Source organism: Leptonychotes weddellii, unplaced genomic scaffold, assembly GCF_054177405.1.
Source record: "Leptonychotes weddellii isolate Sample4059 unplaced genomic scaffold, ASM5417740v2 HiC_scaffold_1338, whole genome shotgun sequence".
In the NCBI taxonomy this organism is placed as follows: Eukaryota; Metazoa; Chordata; class Mammalia; order Carnivora; family Phocidae; genus Leptonychotes; species Leptonychotes weddellii.
Window position 1 is genome coordinate 941 of NW_027713468.1, and position 13,458 is coordinate 14,398.

General features: G+C 41.5%; 1 pseudogene; it reads right to left on the bottom strand.

The window, feature by feature from the left end:
* Positions 1 to 213: 213 nt before the first annotated feature.
* LOC102749754 (RNA-binding protein EWS-like) lies at positions 214 to 2,456 on the bottom strand (annotated as a pseudogene).
* Positions 2,457 to 13,458: the final 11,002 nt, after the last annotated feature.

Consider the following 13,458-nt stretch of genomic DNA (forward strand, 5'->3'; position numbering starts at 1 on the left):
TCCTCTCCTCCTCATGTTTTAGGTATATGGTGTCATATTTTTTATGAACATTTGGACTTTTATGTAAAAAAATATCACAACCATTAACATTGTTACAGTTTGTGGCCCTCTTCGTTCTCCACACTGATACTAGCATGCTCATAAGGGGTTGCCATTGTTTAGTCTTAGTTAAACTACCATGTTTAAAGGAAGGATAAAAACTTGGCACATTACCTTTTAACTTGTCTTAATGTTTCATCACAGATGATGAAAGATACTAAAGTACAGACAAGGAATAATCATAATGTTGTGGTCAAAATTATAAATATGGAATTATAAATCTAAAACATTCTCTATTTAAAAAATAAATCTGACAGTCAATGCAGTTCTGCAGGGTCTCTGCATCCAGTAGGGCTGGTCTCTGCCTTCCTGGCATTTTTCTAGGTGCTCCATGCCGGCCTCTTCTTCCTCTTATCTGTTCCATCAAAGTTCCAAGGCCACCTCGTATTCCTGCACCAAAGCCATCTCAGTCCATACCCTGGCCACTATGGAAGCCACCTTGGTCTCCACAATGGCCACCTCTGAACATTCCATGGGGATACAATGGTCCATGAGGCCATCTCTTCCTCCCATCATGCCACCAGGCCTGCCTCTGCCTGGTCACCACACAAGTGGTGGAAAGGGTGATGGAAGAAAGCCTTCAGGCTTTGGGAACTTATACTTCTTTCATCCTGTTCTCCAGGTGAAGTTCTGGTTTCCACACTCCGGATTGGGACACTGCCAGTCCCCAGCTCAGTGCTAGATGTTTCCTCCCCCAGATGGGTTCCCTTGGGAACCCTGGAGCCCTCTTAGGGGGAAGCCACCTCTGTCTCCTCTACAGCCTCCCATGTGACCCATGGGGCCCCCTGGACCTCCATAGCATGGCAACAGCATCCCTTTGCCCTCAGGTGAAGCATACCAAACTGCATACTGTTCATTGGAGGTTTCCTGTGAGCAAGAGAAACCATAAGTTCACTCCCTTGAAAATATTTCCCATCAAACCATTCCATGGCAGCCTTGGCAGTTGGCGGGTCTTTGTAAGACACTGTAGCATTGCCTTTGGGTTTTCCTTGTCCAAGTAGATATGAATTACGGGTTTTCTGGTTCCCTTGAAGAAGTATGCCAGATCATCTAAAGTCACATTATCATTTAAGCCTTGCACATAAATTGCACTGTTGTGAGAGTCTTCATCTGGATCTATAGGTGGGCCTATAGATCAAGATCTGGTCCTTCCTCCATGGGTCCACTAGGCTTATTGAAACCACCTTGCTTTCCAGAGCTGCTCATTCAACCATGTCCTGCTACCTCCCCACCTCTGCTCAGCCTCCATAATCAAATCTCCCTCTTTTCCTGCCCTGGTTATCAGGACCACTCATGCTCTAGTTCTCTCCTGGTCTGGAAAATTCTCCAGACTCCTGCCCATAAACACCCATGCTACTGGGGTGGTACTGTTGGAATGAACTCTGCTGGTGCTCTGTTGGCTATATTGATTTGGAGCCTGGCTGTAGGATCCAGTTTAACAGGAGGTTAATAGTGGGTGTCTGTTGCCCATAGCTGTTTTGTTGACCATAGCTACTCTGCTGTCTGGAGCTGCTTGGCTGCCCATAGGTGTTCTGCTGAGAGTAACTACTCTGATCATAACTAGTCCACTGTCTAGAGGAAGAGAAGGTAGGAGGTTAAGATGGTGGTGCTGTGACTGGCTGCATGGGGTAAGTCCCAAGTACCTGGACATAACTGTAGTTACTCTGTCCATATCCTAGGCTGGGCTGTTTATAACCCCTTGTGATAGATTAAGGTTGATTAGTTTCAACAGATTTGTTACCATCCTATGGTCTTACAGGTGTGGTGGCTGCTGGCTGCTGCCCATAAGCTTGGTAAGCAGGCTGAGTGCCATATGCAGACTGAGCTGCATAGGAGGCCTGGGTGGTAGCAAACATAATGTGGTGGTATCATAAGCACCAGTGCCATACCCCTAGACAGGCTGACTATACACCTGGGGGGCAGTTGGAGAAGTATAACCAGTGGGAGCCTGTCCATAAGAAGTTGCATAGGTGGTCTGGCAGAGGTTGCAGTGCTCTGACCTGGGTATAGCAAACATCATTGGGCTGTCCACAGGTGCCATTAACTTTGCTGCCCATATGGCTGGGTGGTCTGTGCATATCCTTGAGTGGACTGGACAGTGTAAGCACTGTAGCCCTGTTGGGTTGCAACTTGGCTGTAGGGACTGTAGTCCATAGATGACATTTTCTCTCCTTATTTTATCTCCCATCCAAGTACTAACCAGGCCCGATCCTGCTTAGCTTCCGAGATCAGACGAGATTGGGCATGTTCAGGGTGGTATGGCCATAGACTCTCCTTATTTTATCAACGTCCTTCTCCCTCTTGCTTTTCCATGGTGTCATATTTTATGTCTTTTTTTACCTTATTTTTTTATGTTAAATTAGCCAACATATAGTACAAGATTAGTTTTTGGTGTAGTGTTCAATGATTCATTAGTTGTGTGTAACACCCAGGGCTCATCACAACACATGCCCTCCTTAATATCCATCGTCTGGTTACACAATCCCCCCACCCCCTCCCTTCTGTAACCCTCAGTTTGGTTCCTGGAGTCCAGAGTCTCTCATGGCTTGTCTCCCTCTTTGATTTCTCCCCATTCAGTCTTCTCTCCCTTCCCCTGTGGTCCTCTACCCTATTCCTTATGTTCCACATATGAGTGAAACAAAATGATAATTGTCTTTCTCTGCCTGACTTATTTCACTTAGCATAATACACTCTAGTTCCATCCATGTTGATGCAAATGGTAGGTATTCATCCTTTCTGATGGCTGAGTAATATTCTATTGTATTAATGAACCACATCTTCTTTATCCGTCTGTTCACCTGTTGAAGGACATCACGGCTCCTTCCACAGTTTGGTTACTGTGGACATTGATGCTATGAACACTGGAGTGCAGGTGCCCCTTCTTTTCATTCTATCTGTATCTTTGGGGTAAATACCCAGTAGTGCATTTGCTGGGCCATAGGGTAGCTCTATTTTTAACATCTTGAGGAGCCTCCATACTGTTTTCGAGAGTGACTGTACCAACTTGCATTCCCACCAACAGTGTAAGAGGGTTTCCCTTTCTCCACATCCTCACAAAAACTTGTTTCTTGTCTTGTTAATTTTTGCCGTTCTAACTGGTGTAAGGTGGCATCTCATTGTGGTTTCGATTTGTATTTCCCTGATGACAAGTGACATTGAACATTTTTTTCCTGTGTCTGTTGGCCGTTTCTGTGACCTTCTTTGGAGAAATGTCTGTTCATGTCTTTTGCCCATTTATTGACTGGATTATTGGTTTTTTGGGTGTTCAGTTTGATAAGTTCATTATAGATCTTGGATACTAGCCCTTTATCTGATATGTCATTTGCAAATATCCTCCCATTTCATAGGTTGCCTTTTAGTTTTGTTGACTGTTTCCTTTGCTGTGCAGAAGCTTTTTATCTTGATGAAATCCCAATAGTTCATTTTTCATTTGTTTCCCTTGCTTTTAGAGACGTGTCTAGCACGAAGTTGCTGTGGCCAAGGTTGAAGAGATTTCTGCCTGTGTTCTCCTCTAAGATTTTGATGGATTCCTGTCTCACATTGAGGTCGTTCGTCCATTTTGAGTTTATCTTTGTGTATGGTATAAGAGAACAGTCCAGTTTCATTCTTCTGCATGTGGCTGTCTAATTTTCCCAGCACCATTTATTGAAGAGACTGTCTTTTTTCCATTGCATATTTTTTCCTGATTTGTTGAAGATTATTTGACCATACAGTTGAGGGTCCATTTCTGGGGTCTTTATTCTGTTCCATTGATCTGTCTGTTTTTGTGTCAATACTGTGCATTTTGATGACCACAGCTTTGTAATATAGCTTGAAGTCAGGCAACGTGATGCCTCCAGGTTTGGTTTTCTTTTTCAACATTCCCCTGGTGACTCAGGGTCTTTTCTGGTTCCATAGAAACTTTAGGATTGTTTGTTCTAGCTCTCTGAAAAATGTCGATGATATTTTGATAGGGACTGCATTGAAAGTGTAGATTGCTCTGGGCAGCATAGACATTTTCACAATGTTTATTCTTCCAATCCATAAGCATGGAATGTTTTTCCATCTTTCTGTGTCTTCCTCAATTGCTTTCATAAGTGTTTTGTAGTTTCTAGAGTATAGATCCTTTACCCCTTTGGTTAGGTTTATTCCTAGGTATCTTATGGTTTTTGGTGCTATCATAAATGGAATCGATTCTTTAATCTCCATTTCTTCAGTTACATTGTTAGTGTATAGAAATGCAACTGATTTCTGTGTATTGATTTTGTATCCTGCCATGTTGCTGAATTGCTGTATGAGTTCTAATAATTTGGAGGTGGAGTCTTCGGGGTTTTCCACGTAAAGTATCATGTCATCTGGGAAGAGAGAGAATTTGACTTCTTCTTTGCCAATTTGAATGCTTTTTATTTCTTTTTGTTGTCTGATGGCTGAGGCTAGGATTCCAGTACTATGTTGAACAACAGTGGTGAGAGTGGGCATCTCTGTCATGTTCCTGACCTTAAGGGAAAAGCTCTCAGTTTTTCCCCATTGAGAATGACATTCACTGTGGGCTTTTCATAGAATGTCTTTTATGATATTGAGGTATGTTCCCTTTATCCCTACACTTTGAAGAGTTTTAATCAGGAAAGAATGCTGTATTTTGTCAAATGCTTTTTCTGCATCAATTGAGAGGTTCATATGATCCTTGTCTCTTCTTTTGTTAATGTGATCTATCACATTGATTGATTTGTGAATGTTGAACCACCTTGCATCCCATGCATAAATTCCACCTGGTCATGGTGACTAATCCTTTTAACGTACTGTTGTATCCTATTGGCTAGGATCTTGCTGAGTATTTTGTCATCCATTCATCAGGGATATTGGTTTGTAGTTCTCCTTTTTGATGGGGTCTTTGCCTGGTTTTGGGATCACGGTAATGCTGGCCTCATAGAATGAGTTTGGAAGTTTTCCTTCCATTTCTATTTTTTGAAACAGCTTCAGTAGAATAGGTATTATTTCTTCTTTAAATGTTTGGTAGAATTCCCCTGGGAAGCCATCTGGCCCTGCATTATTGTTTTGTTTTGTGTGTTTTTTGTTTGTTTGTTTGTTTGTTTTTGAGGTGTTTTTAATTACTGCTTCAATTTCCTTGCTGGTTATGGGTCTGTTCAGATTTTCTATTTCTTCCTGTTTCAGTTTTGGGAGTTTATAAGTTTCAAGGAATGCATCCATTTCTTCCAGATTGTCTAGTTTGTTGGCATATAGTCGCTGGTGGTATGTTCTGATAATTTCTCTATTTCCTTGGTATTGGTGGTGCTTTCTCCCTTTTCATTCATGATTTTATTAATTTGGGTCCTTTCTCTTTTCTTTTGGATAAGTCTGGCCAGAGGTTTATCGATCTTATTAATTCTTTCAAGAAAGCAGCTTCTAGTTTTGTTGATCTATTCTACTCTTCTTCCAGTTTCTATTTCATTGAGTTCTGTTCTAATATTTATTATTTCTCTTCTCCTGCTTGGTTTAGGCTTTATTTGCTGTTCTTTCTCCAGCTTCTTTAGTTGTCTGGTTAACTTGTGCTTTTGGGATTTTTCTAACTTTTTTGAGAGAAGATTGGATAGCTATGTACTTCACTCTAAGGACCATCTTTGCAGTATCCCATAGGTTTTTGAACCAATATGTTTTAATTTTCATTGGTTTGCATGAATTGTTTAAGTTCTTCTTTAATTTCCTGGTTGACCCGTTCATCTTTTAGCAGGATGCTCTTTAACTTTCAAGTTTTTGAGTTACTCACAAATTTTTCTCATGGTTGAATTTCAGTTTCAAAGCATTGTAATCTGAAAATATACAGGGAATAATCTCAATCTTTTGGTATCAGTTGAGACCTGATTTGTGACCCGGTATGTGAAAGTACCGTGTGCATTCGAGAAGAATGAGTATTCTGTTGTTTTAGGATGGAATGTTCTGTATATGTCTGTGAAGCCCATCTGGTCCAATGTGTCCTTCAAAACTGTTGTTTCTTTGTTGATCTTCTGTTTAGATGATCTGTCCATTGCTGTGAGTGGAGTGTTGAAGTCTCCTACTATTAATGTATCATTATCCATATGTTTCTTTATTTTGTTTATTAGTTGGTTTACATAATTGGTTGCTCCCATGTTGAGGGCACAGATATTTACAATTGTTCAATTTTCTTGTTGGGTGGACCCTTTAATTATGATATGGTATCCCTCTACATCTCGTACTATGGTCTTTGGTTTAAAATCTAATCTATCTGATATGAGGATTGCTACCTCACCTTTCTTTTGGGGTCCATTAGCATGGTGAATTGTTCTCCACCCCCTCACTTTCTATCTGGAGATGTCTTTAGGTTCTAAATGAGTCTCTTGTAGACAGCATATGGATGGGTCCTGCATTTTTATCCAATCGGAAATCTTGTGTCTTTTGATAGAAGCATTCAGCCCATTTACATTCAGAGTAAGTATTGAAAGATATGAATTCAGTGCCATTGTATTGCCTGTATAGTCCCTCTTTCTATAGATTGCTTCTGTTAATTTCTGGTCTATATTACTCTTGGGGTCTCTCTTCGCTTACAGAATATTTCTTGCAGGGATGGCTTGGTGGTCACATATTCTTTCAGTTTCTGCCTCTCCTGGAAGCTCTTTATTTCTCCATCCATTCTGAATGACAGCCTTGCTGGAAAAAGTATTCTTGGCTGCATATTCTTTTCTTTTCTTTCTTTTTTTTTTTTTTTTAAGATTTTATTTATTTGACAGAGAGAGACACAGTGAGAGAGGGACCACAAGCAGGGGGAGTGGCAGAAGGAGAAGCAGGCTTCCCGCGGAGCAGGGAGCCCGATGTGGGGCTCGATCCCAGGACCCTGGGATCATGACCTGAGCCGAAGGCAGCCGCTCAACTGACTGAGCCACCCAGGTGCCCCAGCTGCATATTCTTTTCATTTAGGACCCTGAATATGTCTTGCCAGCCCTTTCTGGCTTTCCAGGTCTCTATGGCTAGTTCTGATGTTATTCTGATGTTCCACCCTCCATGTGTAAGGAACCTCCTCTCCCTAGCTATTCCTAGGATAGTTTCCTTGGCTGTAAGAATTGCCAGCTTCAGTATTATATGTCAGGGTGTTGATCTATTTTTATTGATTTTTGGGAAGGGTCCTCTCTGCCTCTTGGACACGAATGCTTGTTTCCTTCCCCAGATTAGGGAAGTTCTCAGCTATGATTTGCTCAAATATAACTTTTAGTCTCCCCCGTCTCTCTCCACTCCTTTGGGGAGTCCAATAATTCTGACACTGGAGCATCTCATGGCATCACTAATCTCTCTAAGTCTATTTTTATGGGCTACTAGCTGCCTCTCTCTGTTTTCCTCAACTTCCTTCCTTTCCATCAACTTATTTTCTAGATCATTGATTCACTCTTCTGCCTCATTTACCCTAGCTGTTAGAGTATCCAGTTTAGACTGCATCTCATTCATAGCATTTTTAAAGTTGCCCTGATTAGAACTCATTTCTGCCCTTAGAGATTCTATATTGTCACTAATGCTTTTTTCAAGCCTGATTATTGACTTTATGATTGCTTTCCTGAATTCTATCTCTGACATGTTGCTTGTATCCATATCCATTAGTTCTGTGGCAGAGGACATTGTCTCAGGTTCTTTTCCTTGTTGAGAGTTCCTCCTCCTAGTCATTCTGTTGAGGGATGGTTGAACGAATGAACAGAATCTAAAATATCAACCATGACCCAAGCAAAATGCACCCTAGAAAAAATCTGAAGTGGTCTGAAGCTATCACAGATATGCAAACAAAGTCAAGATGATCCAAAACAATAAATAGGAGGTGGAGTGGGGTGGACAATGCAGGGTGATCTGCCTGTTCTTGATTGATTTTTGGTCTGTGTGTTAGAACACACTATATTCCAAAATTGCAAAATCAGAACTTATATATATATATATATTTGAATAGAGTGAAAAACGGACTAGTATTGGGCATAAATCTATAAAATGTAGATGTGAAAAAATAAGAGTTCAAAAGCAACTTAAAAACATAAGTTGGTTAATAAGAATCTATTTGAAATGGGAACAGGGTAAAATAAAAGAAAAAAGAAAAAAGAAATGTAAAATTTTAGCCTGAATTATAAACGAGTCATGAGGGAACACCTGGAACTCCCTATATTATTTTCCTTTGGCACTGGAGTTTTACAGTCCTGTGAGAAATAAGCTTATCATTCGCCTGTTCTTCCAGTCTGTCTTCTGGGGGAAGGGCCAGCTTCTCAGCTTCTCAGGGGTCTTTGCCTGGGTGTAGTTGCCTACCCTTTGTCAGGGGGATGGGCTTAATGTGAGCTGATCCTCTGTGTGGCTTTTGTTCCCTGGCAGCTTTCTGCTTTTCTTTGGAGGGTCAACAAATATGGCTGTGGGGGAATCTCTGGCCCAGAGGCACAAGGTCATGCTCCCCTTTCTTCAATAAACCCTCCAGATCAAACCATCTTCAATTCTGTGTGTACCAAACTCCACAGACTCTCACTATTCGAGCCCACTGCAACTCTCCTGGGGGAGTTCTGGGGACCCACAAGCATCTCTGTGCTTTGTGACTTTGCAATTGCTAGCAGCCATGGGCTCACGCATGCACCCTCTTCTGCCACCCCCAGGCCATGGCTGGGTGCCACCCCAGTGTCCTTTCATGGGCCACACTGCCCTAAGAGCTGTTGCCCTGTCATGGGCACAAGCCATTTTATATCTCCCCTGGGATGTTAAACAGCCCACACCTTCTAGTCCTTTTCAGGGTGGTCAGGCAGAGAGGGGTTTCCCTACTGGTCTGGCTTGTGGTTTATGGTGACTGGAGCTGAGAGTCCTTTCTGGGCTTGCTGACCATAACCAGTCTCCCTGCTCCACTGCTTGGGCATTCTGTCAGTTCAGGCTCCCCCATACTTTCTGAGTCTCCTGGAATCCTGAGACCACAATGATCCACCTAGAATTCTGCCCTATTCATCCCCTGTGCCCTTTTCAGAAAGGGATGTATTTTACTGGAGCAGATTTCTAAGGGTCCCAATTTTTTGCTCTGGTGTTATACCATTTTCCAGTGACTGGCTTATGGAGACCTCCTCCCCTCTCCATTTATCTTCCGATATTTCCCCCAAAGATTCAAGCTTCTGCACCTCTTACCTTGCAAAAAGTAGTTGTTTTTCTGATTGTAGAGATCCAGATAAATCTTCCATCTCAGGTTGAATTTGTGTGTGTTCAGAATGGTTTGATAGATATCCAGCTAAATTTGAGGGACCAGATGAACCGAGGTCTCTTACTCTGCAGCCATCTTTCCCTCCAACCTTTTAGGTCCTTTGATTTTGTGAGTTCCTTGACTGATTTTACAGAAACATTCATTTTCATTGCTTTTGTGTTATCTAACTTCTTACTGTTACTTTTGGTGTCTCTTTCCCACTCAAAGTATCCTCTTTATTATTCCTTGCAGGGATGGTTTAGTGGTCATGAACTTCTGTAGGTTTTGTTTCTCTGGAAAACTCTCTCTTATTCTGAATGATAGCTCTGCTGGGTAGAGTATTCTTGGCTACAGACTTTTCCCATTCAACATTCTGAATATATTATGCTATTCTGTTCTGGTTTGGAAAGTTTCTGTGAAAAAATCTGCTAGCCTTATGGATTTTCCCTATTAAGTTACTATCTTCTTTTACCTTAGTGCTTTAAAAAATTTTTGTTATCACTATATTTTGCCGATTTAATTATGTCTTGCTGTGGGTCTGCTTTTTTTGATTTTGATGGGAGTTCTCTGTACCTTCTGGATTTGGATAATTTGTTTCCTTACCCAGATTAAGGAGATTTTGTTATTATTTCCTCAAATAAATTTTCTGCCCCCTTTTCTCTCTCTTCTTCTGGAACTCCTATAATACAAGTGTTATCATGTTTGATTGAGTCACTAAGTTCCCTAAGGCCATTCTTGTTTTGTATAATTCTTTTCTTCTCTCTTCTGTTCACCTTGATTACTTTCCATTACCTTGTCCTGTAGTTCACTAATTCATTTCTCTGCTTCTTCCATCCTGCTGTTCATTCTGCCAAGTGTGTTTTTCATTTTGTTTATTGAGCCCTTTATTCTCTGCTATGTTATTATTCCTTATCTCTGTGTTAAGGGTCTCATTCATGTGTTCCACTTTTTTCTCAAGCCCAGTGAGTACCCTTATGACATAGCTTTAATTTTCCATCAGGCATGTTATTATATCTGTTTCACTTAGATCTCTGGCTGTGGCATTTGGGATACATTTCTCTGTCTCTTCATTTTGTCTGCCTCTCTGTGTCTGTTTCTCTGTGCTAAGAAAGTCAGTTATGCCTTCTGCTCTTGAAAGTAGTGACTTTATGAAGAAGAGGTCCTGGAGTGCCCTGCCATGCAGTGTCCCCTGTTCACCAGAACCTGGCACTTCAGTAGAGTATCCTATGTGTGTTGCTTATGCCCTGCTGCTGTTTCTGGGACACTTTTCCTTTCAGTGCAGTCACCAGCACTGACTCGGCCTTTTGTGGACTGTGTTCATTCTCTGTGGTATTAGTGGGACTGAGGCAGGCCAGTTCTGAGGCAGCATGCCCACCAGGGATTTTGGGAGTCAGGCGACTATGTTAGCAAAATTTGTGCTGGGCTACTATTCTTATGCTGGATCACCCAAAGGACTATGGTGGCTGGGGGCTGTGTGCTTGGGCAGCTAGGGGCATGAGGCTGGACACAGAGTGCAGTGATGGCAGGACATGGCTGGGCCAGGTGCATGAAGGTGGCCCAGCTGTACACCCCTGGGCCGCGTGTGATGGCTGAGTGTGGCAGATGGCAGCTCTGCACCCTGCTGCTGGGCACAGTATGTGGGTAGCTTTAACAAAACTTGCCCTGAGTGCAGGGCAGAGGCAAGCAGGCTTAGAGTGGGAAAGTCATCAGGAGAACTTGTGGGCATGGCACACTGCCAGCAGGTTAGGTAGCAAGTGTTTGTGCAGCACCACCTCTTGCAGATGACCCTGTGTTTATGCTGGAGGAAGGGAAGGATAATAACTCCTGCCAGCTCCCTCATTTTCAGAAAAGTCTCCCAACATGCTCCCAAATCAGTATGAATAGATCTGTCTACTGTTTGCCCCCAGCATTGTGTAAACTCCTGTTTTTATGTTGCCTCTCTGTGCAGGCTGCTGTCCCTTTAAGGGTGGTGACCCAGCTATTACTTGCCCTCCTGGTTTGCCCAGTGCTGAGTCAGCTGACTTAAAGCTCCAGGCTCCAAGTCCCACTGGTTTTATAAACTCACAAAATTCAGCCCCTCTGGTTTATAAAGCCAAACGTAATGGGGATTAGTCTTCCCTGTGTGAACTCCCTAGTGTGAGGGCCTGCTTCTCTGCCCTCTTTGGGTACACAGCTCCCTCCCTCCTGGGGGCAGCTGTTCTCCACCTCTCTGACCTTTCTAGCCTTTCAGGTGCAGCTTCTTTTCTTTTTTAAGTTTTGGAGTTTGTTCTGCCAATCTTCAGATCACTAGTTTATAGACTTTGATGTGGATGATATTTAGTGGTAAGCATGGGAAGGGCTGAGCTCAGGGACCTCCTAATTTGCCATCTTCCCAAGCTCCCCCAGATTAAAAAACATTCTGTTTTTCAATAAATTTAAATTTATAAAAGTTTTGTAAAGATAACACAGTGTTCACATGTATATATTTCACTTAACTTCTCCTAATATTAAAATCTTTCATTACTGTGGTATAATAATCAAAACTAAAGAATTCACATTGGCTCAATATTGCTAACTTAACTAGAAACTTCTTGGATTTCTCCAGTTTTTCTATTTCTTTACCTTTTCTATTTCACTATCCAATTAAAGATCCTAAATTACATTTATTCGTCATGAACCCCTGGTTTTCTCCACCGTCACATCAAAGAACTAGGTAGCCTGGGCTTTCCTCTTGCCAGGATGACCAGGTGTATGGTAAACTCATCTTCTAGCTTCTTTTTGATCTGAAGACACCTGCATTTGTAGTCTAAAACATCACAATAAACTACTCAGACATTGAGAACTATGATTTGGGATCTAAACATCTGTTAAAAGCAGGGATACCAGAAACCCAGACTACAAGTGCAAGGTCTGTGCACATTGGGAGTCTGATGTTTTCTTTCATAAGAAAGTCCTAAACTATTTTCCAGAGTGGCTGAAACATTTCACATTCCCAAGAGCAATGCCTGAATCATCTAGTTTATCTTCATCCTCATCAGCATTTGGTCTCACAACTGTTTTATTTTAATATTCTGAGTAAGTGTAGAGTGATATTCCATTGTGGTTTTAATTTAAGTTTCCCTTCTGGGTAATGATGTTGAACATTTTCTCCTGTTCTTATGTGCCAACTGTATACTCTCTTCAGTAATATGACTGCTCCTATCTTTTCCCTATTTTCTAATTGGATTGTTCAAGCAATTTCTTTTTTTTTAACTGCTGAATTCTGAGAGTTGATTATATACTCAACATACCAGTCCTTTTATTGATACGTGGTTTGGAATTTTTTTTTTTTAAAGATTTTATTTATTCGATAGAGAGAGATACAGCAAGAGAGAGAACACAAGCAGGGGGAGTGGGAGAGGGAGAAGCAGGCCTCCCGCCAAGCAGGGAGCCTGATGCGGGGCTCGATCCGAGGACTCTGGGATCACGACCCGAGCCGAAGGCAGACGCTCAACGACTGAGCCACTCAGGTGCCCCTGGTTTGGAATTTTTTATGTCTCCTTGGAGCATATCTTTTATCCTCTTTCCATGGACTTTCATAGAGCAAAAATTTTAAATTTTTGCTATGCTACATAAATTGTTTATCCATTATGGTTTGTTGAATTTAAAGTGAGCTTCCTTTATTTTTTTTTAAAGTTTTATTTATTTATTTATTTATTTATTTATTTTTGGTAAATTTTTCAGTTTACTTCATTTTATTTATTTTTTATTATGTTATGTTAGTCACCATAAATTTCATCATTATTTTTGATGTAGTGTTCCATGATTCATTGTTTGTATATAACACCCAGTGTTCCATGCAATATGTGCCCTCCTTAACACCCATCACCCATTCTTCCCCTCCTGCTACCTTCTTCTTCTTCTTCTTTTTTTTTCTTAACATATATTGCATTATTTGTTTCAGAGGTACAGATCTGAGATTCAACAGTCTTGCACAATTCACAGTGCTTACCAGAGCACATACCCCCCCAGTGTCTATCACCCAGTCACCCCATCCCTCCCACCCTACCCCCCACTCCAGCAACCCTCAGTTTGTTTCCTGCAATTAAGAATTCCTCATATCAGTGAGATCATATGATACATGTCTTTCTCTGTTTGACATATTTCACTCAACATAATACCCTCCAGTTCCATCCATGTCGTTGCAAATGGCAAGATCTCATTCCTTTTGATGG